This window comes from Myotis brandtii, unplaced genomic scaffold (assembly GCF_000412655.1).
Source record: "Myotis brandtii unplaced genomic scaffold, ASM41265v1 scaffold74, whole genome shotgun sequence".
NCBI lineage: Eukaryota > Metazoa > Chordata > Mammalia > Chiroptera > Vespertilionidae > Myotis > Myotis brandtii.
Window position 1 is genome coordinate 3,756,924 of NW_005370944.1, and position 12,419 is coordinate 3,769,342.

Sequence of the window (12,419 nt, forward strand, 5' to 3'; positions counted from 1 at the left end):
GATGTGCTGTTGGGCCCAATGAACTGCTGACCACAGCAACCATCCAGTTGCTCCCAATGCTTCCCCACCTCAGCTCCTTTCACCTGGGCTGTGGATTTAGTGCCCCACCCTGCCCAGCCTGCCTGTGTTCTCTGGGCACCACCAGGGATGGAGAATTGCCCAGACTTATTTGCTGGTTCCAGTCATCTTGTGGCACAAAGAGTCTGCCCCTCACTTTCCTGTGAAATCTCTTTCGGATGCAAAGCAGGCCTAGTGGGAATACAAGTAAAGGAGTGAATGGAGGCTGGGAACACATCCAGGCCCCCCTCTCCTTGGCAGAAGATGAGGCCATGTGCCAGGTGCCCACCCCTTCTTGGAATCTGGTGTTTTCAGGTACATCTCAGTGGATTAGCACATGTATGGGGGGCAAAGGACTAGGGCACAGGTGCTCCACAACACTAGAGATGGGGCAGCAAGGAGGTGATGAAAGTCAAATGTACTGGGAAAGGGTGCAAAAGAAATTAGATGGGTATAGACTAAATTTATACAAATGTAGATATACATGCCTGTTGGCAACATTAGCACTCTAAAGTTTAGATTTTTATCGTTTTTGTCAATTTCATTTGCAAAATTAATCAATACAGGCCATCACAATTGTGTACATACACATTTTTCCACTACAAAAGTAGGAATTGGGCCCAGCCAGTGTGGTTCAGTGGTTGAGTGTTGACTTACGAACCAGGATGTCACAGTTCAATTCCTGGCCAGGGCACATGCCCAGATTGCAGGCTCAGTCGATGATTCTCTCTCATCATTAATGTTTCTGTCTCTCTCTCCCTCTCCCTTCCTCTCTGAAATAAATTTAAAAATATATTTTTTTAAAGTAGGAATTGGGTGCTTTGTTTATTAGAACCATTCTGTATGTTTTTCTTTGTAAATAAATAAACTCTGAAAGTTTGAAAATTAGTGTTCTTTTAATATATGTACAACATAAATCCATATTAACTAGTTTTAGTGAAATGTTTAATATATATATAGTCCCAAAAATGTATACACACACTTTAAATAATTATAAAGGCGATGTTTATTAAAATACATAAAGTGTATATACATTTTGGGGGAGACCCTTCAGTCCTGACAGTTGTTTTTAAAATCCTTTTTGAAGCAGTCCTTGTGTGTTGAGTGTGTATGTTCCTGCATTTTTCAATGAGATCTTTAAAATGAAATTATCACCCTGCTGGTGTGGCTCAGTTGGGCAACATCCCTTGCACGAAAAGGTTGCTGGTTCAGTACCCCACAGGAAACATGCCCAGGTTGCTGGCTGTATCCCCAGTAGAGGGTGTGCAGGAGGCAGCTGATCAATGTTTCTCTCCCTCTCACTCTCTCTCTAAAAATCAATTTAAAAATCTTAAAAAGGGTCAGCTTGAAGATGGCGGCATAGGTAAACAGCTGTACTTGCTGCCTCCCACAACCACATCAAAATTACAACTAAAGTACAGAACAACTATCATCCAGAACCCCAGGAAAGCTGGCTGAGTGGAAGTACTACAACTAGAGAGGTAAAGAAGAAAGTGCATTGAGACTGGTAGGAGGTGCAGAGGCACAGAACAGGCTGGCACCCCAGCTGTGCTGTTTTAATCGGGAGGGAGATACAAGCTCCTGCTTGCTCTGAGCTCCAGTGCTGGGCGAGACTCTGGGGGACCCATACACATATGGAAAGAAACTGGACTATCTGGCATCAGGGCAGGAACATGGAGGCAGCTTTCTTCCAGACAGAGGTGCTCGAAACGGTCATTGTTCCTGTTATGGGACCTCCCCGGTGCAGGGCTGACAGGCATCCATTGCTGTTTGCCCTGGAGATTCCCTGTGACCCTGTCCCACCCAGTTTACAACCCCACCTAAGCTGTGCACAATGGCTTTTGCATATGAATGGCCTGCCCTTTCTCAGCCTAAAACTTGTCAAACAAGCTGCAGCTGGGTCAGGGAGCCCCAAAGTTATCAAAAGAAGGCCCAAGGGCAGCACCAGCAGCAGCCTGCCTTGCTTCACAGCTGAGCCTCGTCTGGGCACTTTCAAACATGATACAAAGAGAAGGAATCTGCAGATCTCTCTGTAGCTCCTGCTGGGTGGCCCCAGGCAGTGGCTGACTTTGCACCGCCTTGGAGATCCAAGAGCCAATGTAGCCAGTGGTCAGTGTGAGACTATACCAGATTACAACTCTTCAGATCCATAAGTGACACACTCAAGGGGCAGACTCAGTGAGCACCAAAGCCCCACTGAAGCAAGTACTGCCCCATAAGGGTGTCTCCTGCACAGCAGCTCTTCCATTGTAGACACAGCTGATCCTCACAGCCAATTGGCCTGAAGGTCAATTCCTCCCAGTGATACCAACAGCAATCAAGGCTCAACTACAATAAGACTGTGCACACAGCCCAAAAGGGGTACACCAACAGTGTCCAACTCAGGTGACTGGGAAGGCTGAGCCACTGGGCCCTATAGGACACCTACTACACAAGGCCACTATCAACTCCAGGAAACAGACAGTGGGGTGATGAGGGGGTGAGGTGGGAACTGGGTGGAGGGGAGCTATGGGGGGGAAAAAGAGGGACATCTGTAATAATCTGAACAATAAAGATTAAAAAAAATATTTTTAAAAATCTTAAAAGAATAAAAGTAAAATTAAATGTCCATGAACCTTGCCTACTTTCACAGCAATCATTGTACTCTAACCACAATCATGTTATGTCTTCCCTACCACAGTAAGTACTTTTATTTTTAATGATTTCAGATATTTCAAACAAAAATGTACAGAATAAAATAATGAACACAGTGTAACCACCACCCAGCTTTATCACATCTTAATAATCATGTTTCTTCAGATATTATTTAGCTGAAACATTATTTATGCCCACAGTCCCTTCCCAAAATAAGAATTTATTTTAATTCTCATTTCCTCTGGCTGTCTGATACTTAGCTGTGATTTTTCTTCATTGTTAATAAATTCTTTATGACTCACTATATAGCAAATTACAAAGGGATGTTTTAGAATCAACTCAAAAATTGTGTTTGTGAGAGGAGACAGACCAGCTGGCAGACAGACAGGGGCTGGGAAATGGGGCATGTCTGTGCTGTGTTGGTGTGCTGCTGAACATGAGAAGGGACATAATGGGGGTATCTGTGTAATCTATAATAATAAAAGTGTAATATGCTAATACGACCAGACAGCCGAACAACCTTTTGGATGTCATTCCAGATGTCCTTCCAGACAAAGCCGCCGTGATGGGGGCTGAGGTAGAGGCGGTTAGGGGCAATCAGGCAGGCAGATAAGTGGTTAGGGGAGATCAGGCAGGCAGGCAGGCGAGCAGTTAGGGGCGATCAGGCAGGCAGGCAAGCAGTTAGGGGTATCAGGCAGCCAGGCAGAGGCGGTTAGGGGCGATCAGGCAGGCAGGTGAGTGGTTAGGGGTGATCAGGCAGGCAGGCAGGCAAACGAGCAGTTAGGAGCCAGCAGTCCCGGATTGGGAGAGGGATGTCCGACTGCCAGTTTAGGCCCAATCCCGGGATCGGGCCTAAACTGGCAGTCGGACATCCCCTGAGGAGTCCTGGATTGCGAGAGGGTGCAGGTCGGGCTGAGGGATCCCCCTACCCCCCTGCACAAATTTCGTGCTCCGAGTCTCTTGTCTATTATGAAAAAGAAGGTATTCAAACATGAAAATTCAGAGAAAACTATGTAAGTCAGAAATTTGAATGAAGATATTTGTGGAGATACATCCAGGGGAATGAAAACACTGACATTTTTATGTGCTTGCTCTTTCAGGCACTGTTATAAGCACTTTATTGGACATTAACTTCTTTAATCTTTATCCCAACCACTAATATAGGTATCAGTATTTTCTTCATTTGACATATAAGTAAACAGATGTAGAAAGGTTAAATGACTTGTTCATGGTTACACAGCTAGGCTGAGTCAGAATTGGTACTCAGGGAATATGGAATAAGCTGTGGATGAAAAGAGGCCACATGCTAACCTGACTAGCTCAGAGACCTAAAGTAACCACAAAAAATTAAATTAAAACTTTTTTAACTAAAGGCAGTTTATGGTGGGTAGTCATGTCGTAGGCTTGTATCTTTCTTGACAGAGGTCAACCTTTACCTTAACTGAGCCTGTCTATGTTGTCTACGATAACATATCGTTGAAATGTCAAAGTAATTTACCTTTTTCTAAACCCCTCAAAGCACAAGCACTGCTCTGGAGAGACCACAAATCCCCTCATTGTCATTGAGTTAATTGTTAACTATCCTGTACCTACCTAAGTAAAAGAAGTATGTGTCCATCATTTTACTTTTAATCCAATCCCAGAGATTTCCCCACTTTGCTTTCTCCTGACTCCCTAATCTATTGCCAATGGGTTTCATGTAACCAACATACATCTCCTCTTTTTATTGTAATGTATAAAATAAGGTGCAAAACTGCCATTCTCCAGAGCATTATCTCAATCCATTGAGATTTTGCTTCCTGGCAATTGTTGACAGTTTGGTTCAAATAAACTCACAAAACAGGTTTGACAAAGCTCATCTAGTTAATTCTGCCCTGTACCTCACCGGGCCATCAGCCATTTCTCACTCTGCACCAGACAACTTGCAATTTTGGCTGCTTCTCTGTTTCTGTGTTTCTGTGTATTAGAGAGATCTGCTATGTCTCCCAATCTTGGTAGGGTGGCCTTATGTACTAGGTCTTCTGTGGGACCCAGATGCACAATCTCCCTGATCACCTGAGTTGAGTGCTCCAAGAATGTCCCTTATGTGTGTTGTGAGCCTTCCTGTTGTAGTTGAGTCTTGATTGCTATTGGCTCTTTCATGTGTGTGGTCGACCTTCAGGTTGACTGACTGTGAAGACCAGCCCCGACCACAGTGTACAAACTGCTGTGCAGGTGCTGACCACATGAAACGGAATTTGCCTCAGCAGGGTCTGGTGCCTGCCGAGATCTCCCTTTGGATGGGCTCCTTGTCAAGTTAATTGGATACTGCTCTGATGTTGTCTGAATCCTGCCACTGGGTGTGTTGGTTCCGGGGCTTCTTGGTCAATGTCAGACACTACATGCATGTGACTTGCCCTGAGCAACCTGTTTGAAACTACAGAGTGATTCAGTTTGTGGCTGCCTCTGCTGAGCCTGGGTATGTTGGGTAAAGACCAAGATGTGCACCAAGGCCATCTTCCAACAGCACTGAGCCCGGAGCAGGTCAACCTAAGGCCCAAGGCTTGCTGAGATCCACCTCTGCCTGCTTATGCCTACCAGCTGCCTGTTAGGCTTGGTGACTGGAAGAGCCCCTGGTGGTACACAAGTTGCCTGAGGTAGGTTCTCAGTGAGTCACCAAGTAGGGGCAATTGGTGTTCATGTGGTCAGCCCCTGTATCGGGATGGTGGGGCTAGTGGATCTCTCATGGGGGAGCAAAGCTAGTTCAATATTTGAAAACCAATTCATTACATTAACATGCTAAATAGGAAAAATCATATGATCATATCAAAAGATACAGAAAAAGCATCTGACAAATTTCAATACCCATGCATGATAAAAACTCTTAGTAATCTAGGAATAGAGGGAAACTTCCTCAACTTAATGAACATCTACAAAAAACCTACAGCTATGATCATACATAATGGTGATAAACTAGATGCTTCCCCCCACAAGATCAGGAACAAGGCAAGGAGTTCCCCTTTTATTCACTCCTATTCAACATTGTACTTGCTAATGCAATAAGACAAGAAATGAAAATAAGAGATATACAGATTGCGAAGAAAGGAATAAAACTGTCTTTGTTTGCAGATGAAATGAATGTATATGAAGAAAGTCCCAATGAGCCAACAAAAAACCTCCTGGAACTAATAAGCAATTACTGTGAGGTTGCATGATACAAGAGTAATTTTTAAATGTCAACTGCTAGCCTGTATATCAACAATGAGCAATTGGAATGTGGTATTAAAAAACAGAGTACCATTTACATTAGCACCAAAAAATAAATATTTAGGAATAATAAATGTGTACAAGATCTATAGGTAAAAAACTACAAAACTCTGATGAAGAAATCAAATTAGACCTAAATAAATCCATAGATATTCCATGTTTGTGTATAGGAAAATTCAATATTATCAGTTCTTCCCCATGTGACCCATCTCAGCAAGTTATTTTTTTGAATATGAACAAACTGATGCTAAAGTTTATATGAAAAGGCAAGAAACCCAGAAAAGCCATTACAATATTTAGAAAGAAGAACAAAGTTAGAAGACTGACAATCTCTAATTTAAAGATTTGCTGTAGAGCCACTATAATAATAAAAAAAAAGACAATGAAAGTTTTGGTTTTATAAATAGATCAACTTTCTAAAATATTTAAATTACTAGATATTCTTCCTAATCCATACATCTTCAACTCTCACTAGACATGTGCCACATATAATATAAATATACTAGAGGCCTGTTGCACGAAAAGATTCATGCAATAGGCCTTCCCTTCCCCTGGCTGCTGGTACCGGTTTTGCTCCAGCACCCAGGACCCAGGCCTTTGCTCCAGCCGGAGCCGCCTTCAAGCCTTCACTGCTCCAACTGGAGCTACCTTCAGTCTTCACTCTGCCACTTCGTGCCTACGTATGCAAATTAACCACCATCTTTGTTGGTGGTTAATTTGCATCCCTCGCTGATTAGCCAATGGGAGGTGTAGCGAAGGTACGGTCAATTACCATGTTTGTCTATTATTAGATAGGATTTGACTTCAATAACTCCATTAATTTTTCCATAATTTAAACTAAACTAATGAATAATTCTGTTTTAATGAACATTAAAAATTTTTAAGTGTGGGGAAAAAAGCCACTCTAATCAAGAAAGTTTAGTATTTGGTAAAGAATAGACAAAAAGGTCAATGTAACAAAATAGAGAACTCAGAAATAGATTAACACAATTGATCTTTAACAAAGGAGCAAAGGTAATTCAATAGAGAAAAGATATTCTGTTCAACAAATGGTGCTGAAACACTGGACACCTACATGTAAAAAAATGAACATCCCAAATCAATTAATATAGTATAGCACATTAATAAAGACAAAACCCACAGTCTCATCTAAATAGTACAGAGAAAACATTTGAGAAAATAAAAACCCATTCATAATAAAAGCTCTCAACAATGTAGGAATAGAAAGGAATTTTCACAACCTATAGTTGATATTTAATGGTGAAAGACTAAATGTTTTCCCCTAATATTGCAAACAAAGCAAAAATTTCCATTCTCACCTCTTTTATTCAAAACTGTACTAGAGGAGAATAAGTTCCAGTTTTCTGAGTTTTATTAATTTAACTCTTGTATTGGTTACTGAAGATATGTGCTATGGACATTTATGTAATAATTAGTGATATAACATATAATAAAAAGAAGCAAAAGTGCTTAAGGTAGAGCTTATATAAATTATTATTATGAGACCGGATTGTGAGGATAATTTTATGTTATAAGGGTAAACTCTTAATGAAGATATCCTATATAATAAAAGAGAAACATGCAAATTAACTGTCCCTCTGCTATGCTCAAGCAACGCCCACAAGCCAATCAGGAGTGAGTATGCAAATTAACCCAACTAAGATGGTGGTGGCCATGGAGCTGGAGCAAGCAGGAGGGTTGGGTTGCCCCCAGCAAAGGAGGAAGCCAAGCTTCCCGCCTGCCCTGGCTGGCCCTGGGGTCCGCTCAAGGCTACAAAGTTTCAATTATAGAAGATAAATAAATCCCAGAAAAAAGAAAAAAGAAAAAAAAAAGGAGAGGGCAGCTTGGGCCACTGGGGGGCGTGGCCAGCCTGAAAATGGCCATCAGCCCCTCACCCAGGCTGTCCAGGCACCCCAGAGGGACTCCCTCACCCTGAAGGGACTGTGGGCAGCCTGAAAACAGCCATCAGCCCCTCACCCAGGCTGGCCACACCCCCATGGGGTGAGGGTCCCCACTGGGGGGCTTGGCCAGCCTGCAAACAGCCATCAGCCCCTCACCCAAGCTGGCCAGTCACCCCAGTGGGGACCCCCACCCTAAAGGGGGTGTGGCCAGCCTGAAAACGGCCCTCAGCCCCTCACCCAGGCTGGCCAGGCACCCCAGTGGGACCCCCACCCTGATCCGGGACACCATTCAGGGCAAACCAGCTGGCCCCCACCAATGCACCAGGCCTCTATCCTATATAATAAAAGGGTAATATGCAAATTGACCCTAACAGCAGAATGACTGAGAATGACTGGTCACTATGACACACACTGACCACCAGGGGCAGATGCTCAATGCAGGAGCTGCCCTCTGGTGGTCATTGCTCTCCCACAGGGGGAGCTCTGCTCAGCCACAGCCAGGCTGATGGCTGTCAGTACAGTGGTGGTGGCGAGAGCCTCTCCCACCCCTCAGCAGCACTAAGGATGTCTGATTGCAGCTTAGGCGTGCTCCCCGCTGGCAAGTGGACATCCCCCGAGGGCTCCCGGCCTGCCAGAGCGATGTCTGACTGCCAGCTTAGGCCTGATCCCCTGGGGAGTGGGCCTAAGCCAGCAGGTGGACATCCCCCAAGGGGTCCCAGGCTGCGAGAGGGCACAGGCCGGGCTGAGGGACCTCCCCAAGTACAAAAATTTTTGTGCACCGTGCCTCTAGTAATATATATAAATCTTAAAATCAACATAACTTAGCCTCAAACAGTGTAACACAAAAACTGGTAGAAAAAATATATGTATGCATACGTGGCAAAATGTAAAGACATATTTGTTAGGAAAGTTGTTGGGAGAATGTAACTCACCTCTCTTACAATAATACTTCATGTAAAGATTGTTGGATATAGAGGATGTGTACATTATAACTGAATTAATACATATCTATAGAACTTTACACCCCAGAATGTTTTATCAGGTTGGCAAACTAAACACAGCTTTGCTCTTCTGTCCCAAATTATAGAACTGTTATTACATATATTCTGTAATTGGAGTAGATCAAAGAATTGGATTAAAGTTATTAGTAATTTTTCTAAGACAGAAATTAAATAGGATAGGATTATAGATGAAGCCTCACCCCAAAACATTATTGCAATAAGTGAAATAGCATTAGGATAAGTTAAGGAGTAAATACAGGGTGGTGCAAAAATAGGTTTACAGTTGTTTGTATGGAGAACAATACAATTACTAATAAATAATAATGCAAGAATAAACTGTGTTTCACATACTCACTACTGAAAACCTACTTTTGTCATACACTGTATATAGGGTAAAATCGCCATACTGACAGATGTATCAGAAAAATCAGAGTAGTGACAAGTAGTTGCTTCTGAGAACTACTCCCTACCAAGTAGCAAGTAGTAAAAGATGCAAAAAAGATGGATGTAGAAATTAATGGAAAGGAAAAATGCAACACAGTTAATACCACAATAAGATGACTGTTTAGAAAATCCAATCTTTAGTCAAACATGATGGAGAAAAAGAGAGAAGAAAAATAAGAGATAGCTGCAGAAATTGAAGAGATAAAATTGAGAAAAAATATTAGGTGAAAAAGTGTGAAAATACATTTAATGCTCCAATACAATTAGTTTTTTAAGGAATATATTAATTACCAAAATTGGCTCAATGGTAAGTATGAGGATATTTGCATGGTACCAGATATTTGTGTGGAAGAAATGCACCACACCTTCAAGGAAGGATTCACAAACTTTTTAAAATAGAAGTTTTATATTTTTTCTAGAACATAGTTTATTACATTTTTCCAAACAATGTAGTGCTAGGAAATTTTGTAAAATAATAATCTACACTAATAAAAGAGAAACATGCAAATTGGTGTCACTCCACTACACCCACCAGCCAATCAGAGCAACTATGCAAATTAACCCAACAAAGATGGTGTTTAATTTACATACGCAGGCACCAGAGCGAAGACTGAAGACTCCGGTTGGAGTGAAGACTGAAGACTGAAGGCTGAAGACTGAGACTGAAGACTGAAGAGGCTTGGCTTCTCCCCTCTGGCTGCAGTGAGGCTTGGCTTCTCCACTGCTGCTGGACCAAAGGCCTGGGTCCCGGGTGTCAGAGGAAAACCGGTGCCGGCAGCCAGGGGAAGGAAGGCCTATTGTGCGAATCTTTGTGCAACAGGCCTCTAGTTCATAATAAAAATAGCTAAGGAGAAAATCAGTGAGCTAATCTAAAGTGATAGTTCTTAGGAAATTACCCAGAATGTATCCAAGAAAGTTGAAGTGATGGAAACTGAGAAAGAGGTAAAGAGATAGGAAGTCAGAGTGAGACAATCTGACATATCTAATCACAGTTTCAGGAGTGACTAGAAAGAATGAGACACTGCAGGTTTGGTTCCTTAGTAAGCTGTGTCTTAGACAAAGTTTAGCATGTAGGGTGTTTATTAAGGAATGTTTTTTTAATCAATTCCCACAAAATAGAGTGAAAAATTTCAAGCAATTTAAATAAAAATAATTGTACACTTACACACATCATTTTGAAAGTGAAGATTACCTAAAGAAATGAAAAGTTCTTAAAATCAGCCATAGAGAAAAGCCAGTTACCTGCAGAGAAATGAAAGTTGACTACCAATTTACTTCACATAACTAAAGATGGAAACCAAAGTATGGTAAAACAATATCTTCAAAATGTTGAAAGAAAATAACTGTAACTCACTAAGCCATCATTCAAGAAGCGGGTCAAAATAAATAATTTCTAAATAATTGTAGCAGAGTTTACCACCAACAGACTCCTCACTAAAGGAACTTATAAAACAGTAGTTTTTAACCTTGTTTGGTTATTGAAATTGCTGGGTGGTACCTAAGGGTAAGTATGTTTTAAGCCCACTGGAATCAACAGGGTGGCTTAAAACACTTATGCTGAGATTTCACCCCTGCAATTCCAATTTAATTAGTCTAGGCCCATGGTCGGCAAACTGCGGCTCACGAGCCACATGCGGCTCTTTGGCCCCTTGAGTGTGGCTCTTCCTAAGCCTTAAGAGTAACCTAATTCAGTTAATAACAATGTACCCTACATTTATAGTTTAAGTTTAAAAAATTTGGCTCTCAAAAGAAATTTCGATCGTTGTACTGTTGATATTTGGCACTGTTGACTAATGAGTTTGCCGACCACTGGTCTAGGCTGTGGCTGTAACAAGGTATGCCTCCTCCTCCCCAATACCAAGATGGTGTCAGAGCAAATCAAATGGAGAGATAGGACTTTCATCCACACTTAGCATTACCAAACTCCTCTTCTGTGAGTTCAATGGAAGCCACATGGGACTTCTCTCCCTCCTTGCTTTAATAGTGTCAAAGGAGGCTTTCCACATCCATCCAATAGTATTGTGATCCCCTTCCCTCCTATTCAGGGTGGTTTTGGCAGAGACATGGTAGGAAAGCTGAATTTCAGCCCCTACCTGTCAATTACAAGGCAGTGTTTCTCAACTAGAGTAGGGTCAAAGGAGACCTGCTAAAATAGTAATTTTAAATATGCAGAGATTCATAATAAAATATCCAGAGTCTCATAACAGGCACCAACATTGATATGACACTGATGTTGGAACTGTGAAAGATTGTAAAGAAGCCATCATAAAATGCTTCAACAAACAATTACAAATACACTTGAAACAAATGAAAAAATAAAAATTCTCAGAAAAAAGTAGAATATCTAAATAAAAACCAAATGAAAGTTTTAGAAAATTACAACCAAAATGAAGAACTCACTAGATGAGCTCAACATCAGAACAAAGATGACAGAGAAAAGAATTGGTGAACTTGTAGAATAGAACTTACCCAATCTAAACGACAGGGAGAAAATAAGTTTTAAAATTTTTAAAAATATATTTTATTGATTTTTTACAGAGAGGAGGAGAGAGGGACAGAGAGTTAGAAACATCGATGAGAGAGAAACATTGATCAGCTGCCTCCTGCACACCCTCCAATGGGGATGTGCCCGCAACCAAGGTACATGCCCTTGACTGGAATCGAACCTGGGACCCTTCAGTCTGCAGGCTGATGCTCTACCCACTGAGCCAAACCGGTCAGGGCAAGTTTTAAAATTTTTAACAGGGCCTCTCAGGGACATGGAGATGCCGTAACAACCAGACAGAGATGACAGAGAAAAGAACTGGTGAACGTGTAGCATAGAACTTACCCAATCTAAATGACAGGGAGAAAATAAGTTTTAGAATTTTTAACAGGGCCTCTCAGGGACCTATCTATCTATCTATCTATCTATCTATCTATCTATCTATCTAAAGCCAGCTACTGAAATGCCGTAACAACTAGAATGACCGGTTGCCCACTGTGGCCAGCGAACTGGCCCGATCAGGGGGTAGGGCCAGTCAGCCAACCTCCCACGGCCCCTCCCCCCAGCCGGCCTCACCCCTGATCTGCCTCTCCCACCCTGATTGAGGGCAGGGCAGCCAGACAGTCCCCATGAAGCCCCTCCCCCCGGCCG